This window comes from Mytilus galloprovincialis, chromosome 9 (genome assembly GCF_965363235.1).
Source record: "Mytilus galloprovincialis chromosome 9, xbMytGall1.hap1.1, whole genome shotgun sequence".
NCBI lineage: Eukaryota > Metazoa > Mollusca > Bivalvia > Mytilida > Mytilidae > Mytilus > Mytilus galloprovincialis.
Genome location: NC_134846.1, coordinates 64,080,514 through 64,088,301, shown reverse-complemented (window position 1 = coordinate 64,088,301; position 7,788 = coordinate 64,080,514). Strand labels below are relative to the sequence as shown.

Here is a 7,788-nt window from a genome sequence, read left to right as displayed (position 1 = left end):
GTACCATTCAATGGTCAATTCAAATATTTTTATTTATTTAAAAAAATTCAATATTGACAATGAATAATAATAATATAAATAATACAAAAAAATGTATATCCTATTTCTAATTTGATTGGAATACTGATCCTGTTTCCACATTACAATGATCTAACAGCATTCTGTTTTTTTAAAAATTATTCAAGATTTTCAGAATTTGCTATAATGTTCAATACCAAAAACATGCTGTATTTTCATTGGTTAATGTAATGATTACTAAAACATTAAGGGATACAGAGTATTGTCTGGTCCTAGTAAACGAGTCTTTGACATGGGATCTGTATTATAACCAAATTGTCTTATTTCAAATTGGAAATATTAAAGATGTATTGTTCATAACAATTTATAGATTTATAAATATTTCTTGTTTTTTTTTTATTGAGGCCCTCTTGTTTCTTTTTACTAGAAAAATTACTGGTTCTTTTATAAAGGGTTAGTGTAACTTACAATTGAATTTAGTTGTTTTTTTATGTAAATAGAGCTTAAGGGGCAGGGGCGGATGCAGGAATTTTCGAAAGGGGGGGTGCTAACCCAGGGCAAAGGGGGGGTGCAAAACATATGTCCCGATACAAATGCATTGATCGGCAAAAATAAAGGGGGGGTGCGCACCCCCGGAACCCCCCCTGGATCCACCACTGAGGGGTGTTTCTCAAAAAAAAATTGTACCTCCGCCTCAAGTTTGGGAGTTTGTAGGTTTGACCATTGCCATGTCAAACCAGACTTGAAAATTGGTATTTGCAGCGTCTCTAAAGCACACAGCGTTTAGGAGATAGAGCAAAGACTTGTAAGCTCATTCTCAGAATATGTACAGTTATGATGAAATAGATATAGGAAGATGTGGTATGCGTGCAGTGTTCTCCCCAGAAATTTTGGATAGCATCACATTTGGTGTAAAGAAAATGTATTTTTTTCAATGTAATTTGTCGCGTCGTGGCAATGCTCTATTTCTTTTACTAGTGTAAAACCATTCATACAGGAAAACCAACGGTCTAATCTATATAAAAACAAAAACATGTATGAACAACATTGTACATAAACAGAGGACAACTACTCTACATCAGATTCCTGACTTAGGACAGGTGCAAACATATCTTCCTGCTGACTTACCTTGTGAACTTTTTTGTGTATGAATATGTTAGAAATCCAGCTCCTCTTATCAGTCTAGTACAATGCAGGGTTTTTACTCATATCAAATAATCATGCCCTTGTCCTGAATATGCATTTAATTTGTTAGTCGACGTTTATCAGCCATCCATCAAAAATGCTTGGATACTCTTCTCTACACACAGAGTAGAAAAGACATTTTAAATAGAAAAAAGAAAATTAAGATGATACCAGGTAGGCAATAAATCTTTCCAAGTACAAAGGGACAGAAAAATGGTGATAAGAAAAATGAAAAAAAACACCCTAAAAATAACTAAAGATTGAGAACAATTCAGTCAACAAAAGGGCAAAACAGGTTTTCTTTCGCCAGTAAAACAAGTCACGAAGGCAAAACCTTGGCATGATGTTTTCAGTGGCTACAACAGCATCATCAACAATGTATCTGTGATTAGGTCAGTTTAAGGGGAACCTCTACTGATACATAAATGATATTTGATATACAGTTGTATTAACATTGGAACATCTTATTTCCTTAGAGATTAATTGCCCTTGCTTTACAGTTATTGTTTATATATATATATATGGACTGAGAAACTTTTGCTTAATTAGTAATTTTAATTAGGTCACATTTAGGGGAGCCACTAATAGTAAGTCAGTGATATTTTAATCTACACTCTGAAACCACATGAGTTGAAATACATCATTACCATTATTGTATTTCTGTACATTTTACATTCCTATAAATAAACAATATGACTACCATGTAAAGAAAGGTGTACATGTTTAAAATAAATTGTCGAGGACTTTATATCCTTACCACACATTTGTCTTTAAAAGACTCATCAGCAGTGCTAGAGGACATTAAGTTGCCTAACAGTGGGAAATGATACATTGATCTTCTTCTGTAAATTTAATACATTTGTAGTTTGTTGACCCTCACTGCCACTATCACAGTATTCACTGAAGATGGCAATTTAAAAATTCTATTTTTTTTTAAATCTATAAAATTTTGATCAATTGCTGTTAAGGTTTGGTCAAATAGTACAATTTGTTCCTGGTTAATGATCTCAAACTGTCCACATTACATGTACTTTACTACTAGTACAAGCAGAATATTTTACAAAACAATAAATCTGAAAACCCTCTTAATTTGTACATGAGCAATCTGCTGTCAAACTTTGGATAATTGCTTTTAAGCATCTTGATTGATTACAGTGCTTTCAAAGGATGGAATGGATATAGAAATTTTGATACATCTAGTATCCCCAAGATATCTGATAAAAGAAAAAACATGCAAAATACATTTGCAATTAACCAATCAAATCATGGATACTTATGTATGGTGTAATCATAAATATAACAGCCATAGATCTATGGCTAATATATCTTAAGGTGTACAATAAATGATGAATATATGGAACATACTGCTATTATAATATTATGCATTTCAACAAGAACACATTCAATAAGTAATCTATTAAGGATAATCACTTAAAGATTTAGAACACTAAAACATATATTGCATATTTTAAGCCGAAAAAGGGGGAGGGGTCCAGTTTTAAATCTTATTTATAGTACAACGTTGTTTAAATTATAATATGATGTTATATAATCGTAATGAATGTCATTTCATCTATTGGCGGGACTATTGCCAGATCAGTAGTATTCAAGACTGAATAATGTATTGTTTGTCGCAGCGCCTTGTTTAATAATCGGCCTCTCAGGGATTACAAATTATCATATCTGATCCAATAAAACTAGAATCAACTATGAGGATTTATGACTATATAAAAATCCGTTTTTTGAGAAACAAATATAGTCCGAAGATTTATAATTTTCTCTTGAAATAAGTCCATGCAAATGTACGAAATGCACAGCATTCCTTTCTTTCAGTTTTCATTTTAGTCAAAAATACTCGCCCAGTCTTCAACAATTACCTGGTATTTTGAGAACCTGCTTGTTATAATGTGAAAAGAAAAATATAGTCTTAATAGTAAAACGCCATGGAAACAAATAAGTCTAGAAAAATGTTAATTCCGCCGCAGGTTAGTAAAATAAATAAAGTATTGATAGTAAGACAGCATCTTGATAAAGACACCTCTCATAAATTCCATGTACAAAAATGTATATGTCTTAGAAAACTAAGTATGCATGTCTACACCTTCTTTTAAAAAGTATACTATACGGTGTTTATATATCTCAACTTGTACGATTCGCTCGTGTATGTAACAATGTTTTAGATTTTAACGAGAGAAATTTATGTATTACTGAAAAATTATTACACCAGGGTTTTCGATATCACAAACTAGTCAAAACATTTACTAAATTTTATCATCGGTATAAGGACATCATTCGTAAATATAGCTCAACATGCAGACTTCTTATACGTTCAGGTATTTCACATCCAATTTTTTATGGAAATATTCTTTATAAAGCACAAAGGTGTCAGTATTCACCTCAAAAACTAACAAAACCTTTGAATAGACTTATTAAGAAGGGATATAGTTACGATACTGTTGTCAGGTCATTAAAGATTGCATATTTTGGCGTTAATATTGATTCACTTATAGGGTCTTTGCATCGGAACTAAACACATTTATTCAAAAACCAGTTGTTGGCATGACACGGGTTATGTTCTTCTCATATATGTTATGATGGTATGATACTAAACCCCTAACGGGAAGGATTGTGCCTGATATTCATATGATGAAATCATAATCTTTCAGTCAGTTTAATTGAAGTCTGGAGCTGGCATGTCAGTTAACTGCTAGTAGTCTGTTGTTATTTATGTATTATTGTCATTTTGTTTATTTTCTTTGGTTACATCTTCTGACATCAGACTCGGACTTCTCTTGAACTGAATTTTAATGTGCGTATTATTATGCGTTTACTTTTCTACATTGGCTAGAGGTATAGGGGGAGGGTTGAGATCTCACAAACATGTTTAACCCCGCCGCATTTTTGCGCCTGTCTCAAGTCAGGAGCCTCTGGCCTTTGTTAGTCTTGTATTATTTTTATTTTAGTTTCTTGTGTACAATTTGGAAATTAGTATGGCATTCATTATCACTGAACTAGTATACATCTGTTTAGGGGCCAGCTAAAGGACGCCTCCGAGTGCGGGAATTTCTCGCTACATTGAAGACCTGTTGGTGACCTTCTGCTGTTGTTTTTTTTCTATGGTCGGGTTGTTGTCTCTTTGGCACATTCCCCATTTCCATTCTCAATTTTATAAAACACCTTGAGCCAATAGGAAAGTTGTCAACTTTCCACAAGAGAACAAATGACACAAAAATTAACAACTATAGGTCACCGTACGGTCTTCAACAATGAGCAAAGCCCATATGATTGCAAATGACACAGAAATTAACAATTATTGGTCATGGCCTTCAACAATGACCATAACCCATACTATATAGCTGCAACGTTACAACAGTTTCCTAGGAAAAAATCTATCTCCCTTTCAATTTTACAATTTTCCAAATTCATCTGTATCCTTCGTGTCCGTATTTATTGTTACAACAGTATATCGTGCATGTTTTTGAACATGAAGCCAAATTAAATATGCTTAATTTAAGATGACTTCAAAGTTTAAGTATCGAGTTCTTAGTTATAATTTCCAAAAAGGAAATGATCTTCTGTAAAAATGAATTTCTATGATACGGCTTGTATTTCAATTATTATTTTTCAGCAACAGTGCAGTTAAATGATATAGACCGATAAATAAGCTAGCAAGTGTTCGAGCGTTTTAAATAACATGATCAACATGTGATTAATGCATGTCCCCGTTTGATTTTTAAAAGTGTACGGATACGTTGAATACATCATACCCCATCGTATTCACGGACGTTCTATGATATGTCAATGTAATCAGGAGGTACTCCACTCTTTTATTAACATAACAAACAAATTCTTACGGCTATTTTTTTCTTTTATTCCATGTACTATCTATGGTTTTTAAGTATTACCAGTTTTATTTGTTGCATTAAAAAATCAATGAGAAATCAAAGTGGTAAATAAATAGATGTTCTGCTCAAGGATTTGTATAGTAAGACCTACTAAGTCTTACTATACAAATCCTTGTTCCGATCAAAACCCGAAATCTAACACAGAAAATATCAATTAATCATTGCGTTTATTGAGATATTAAGTAAATTCCATTTCATATCTGTAGAAATTAAAGGAAGTGTGAAATTCTGTTCCTCCTGCTATATGACGAATGTCTGTTTATTTCCCTTTTCAGCAAAACTAAATGGTGTTTTACTCTGACGTAAACCTGGTAGTATTCAAACGTATAACCAAACTGACGGACGGACATATGCATCAATAAGTATGTTTGAACTAGTCATATTGAAAGATAACAAAATAATTCATCTTTTGTGGTTTTACAAGCGGATAGAGAGGTGCATGTCAGCGAAAGTTTTGTCCCTTGAAACCCATCTTTAAAAAAACTAAGTCAGTGGAAAATTTTTTTAAAAAAAAGTAAATTATAGAACCGACTTTTTTTAATTCGTTGTTTCTTTCATTTTAACATTTGTGTGCGGAATTCGTGGCGTGTTGTAGAATGAAAATCCGTCCAACTTCTCAAGCGAGTCTAACGAGAAAGTCGACGTTATGTACTCTAAACGTTAACTTCGTGCATGGTGAATTTAGGTATTGTCCATCTTTGTTCAAATGTAAAAATCAGCCTATACCATTTTAAAATAACAAAACTAAATAATATATGAAAATATTGTGGATTAATTCAGTGTGTAATGATCAACCCTTTAAATTGTACATGGTACAAGTACACTTTTGTTCTGGCGTTTGAATAACTTTTTCGGAGGCACCGCTGCTGTTTATGACGTCGTATGGAACAAGTGAACAAATAACGTAACAATAAACAATTATGCAAGGTTGGAAACCGAAAATACAAGAGGCTGTGTTTGAGTAGTAGGTGAGTTATTTAGTCGCGATAGCCTTGGTTTTGACTTGAAAATGGACCACTGCAACATTCATATTGTAATGTAAAGTTAACTTGGCCGTTATTTACGCAACTTCCATTCCCGGATATTTATTTTCTCTTTATTGTCTGTTTTATAGAGTGTTTCAATTCCCCGCCTTCTGTTTTTGACAAGTTGACAATATATCTCTACCAATTATCTTCATGTTTCGAATTACTGTCATTTGTATTGCTCCACAGAGAAACTAGTCAATAACAGTAAAATGAACAATTATCAAAATGACGCATATATGAAGCTGTATAATATTTTAATAAAAGAGAGTGCTCTGGTCGTGTATATGTTTTTTACTCATTTGATCCTTTTGATAGATATAAAAATGAACATAATATAAACTTTTGCAAATTGCATTTATATTTATAAATATCTAAATTTTAGAAATGATTCAAAGAAAATGACACACAATCATGTTTATTATTATGGTGGATGTTATCCTGTTCAAACCAGACTTGTTTCACCGAAGCAAGCATCGACATCGACAGATCTGCGGGACGAATCAAGTGATGGAACTAGTATGGATATGAGAAATCTTAATGATTCGGAAACATACAAAATGGCCAGTTATCATCAGAATAGACTACAAAACTATAATGAATTTCAAGAAGAACCAGCACCGAATAATCCGAGTTCCTGTATGGATAACAACAAGCGTGTGAAGTTAACCCACATGCCACGAGATTCTAATGGTTCATATGAAACTTCAACTCAAAGTAGTCTTTCTAGATCAGACGATAGTGATATGGAATTCGAAATTTATCACACTTCCCTGGTGAAAAACGCATTTGCACCATGTCCACTTCAAGTTCCTCTAGAGGACAACTGTTTTTGTCCGCGTGCAACATCAACACCAACAATGTCACCAGAAAATCCCAAAAGTCTTTCAAACCAACCAATCAGAACAACAACGCAGAGAAAACCTGCTAAACGTAAATTACAATTCTCTTCCGAAGATGACGAAGCAGTGTATTACTTACAAGCAAAATATTTCAACAACCATGAAAACTGATAGTATTTTTTTAGGTGAACAATTTATTTAAAGTTTTTTAAACAACAAATCATGTAGAAAATTCAAAATAATTTGGAAAAAATGATGGTTCAAATTTATATTTTGTATTCATATTTCATAGTATTTATACATTTTTAATGCTCTAATGAAGTGTAATTTTATGTATATTGATATATATTATATTTGATATTTTAAATAGTGTCTTTCTGTTTATCGCATTGCAAAAAGACGGATAAAATCACCATTGCTTGGCAAAATGAAATCATGACTGATCAGTTATTTCGGGCATGTTTTATAACGCCACAAATTATCAGATAGCAATTATTTGACATCAAAGTGACAAATTGACAACTTTGATCCCTAAAAATGTAACATTAAGTTACTTAATAAAGTTCTAAAAGTGATATAAATATTAAACGTGGTGTCGAAATTAACCTGTCATCATAAACAAAAATATGAAAAAAGCCATCGACACTTCGATGCTGTTGATTTCGGTGCAATATTCCAAGTATATTTATTCCTTTAAAATTTTAACACTAGAATCATCTTAACGAATTTTAAACCTAATTCTTAAAGAGCTATACAGAGACCTCCCTTTTTTAGTGTCTGACAATTTGCCTCACAGAATGAGAACCACATAAT

At 32.5% G+C, this 7,788-nt stretch overlaps 1 long non-coding RNA gene across 1 annotated transcript; it reads left to right on the top strand.

Moving 5' to 3' along the window:
• The first annotated feature begins 5,985 nt into the window (after positions 1-5,985).
• LOC143045607 (uncharacterized) lies at positions 5,986-7,311 on the top strand. The gene is made up of 2 exons (XR_012968982.1): positions 5,986-6,076; positions 6,519-7,311. It is a non-coding gene; the product is annotated as an uncharacterized LOC143045607 (long non-coding RNA).
• The last annotated feature ends 477 nt before the right edge of the window (positions 7,312-7,788 follow it).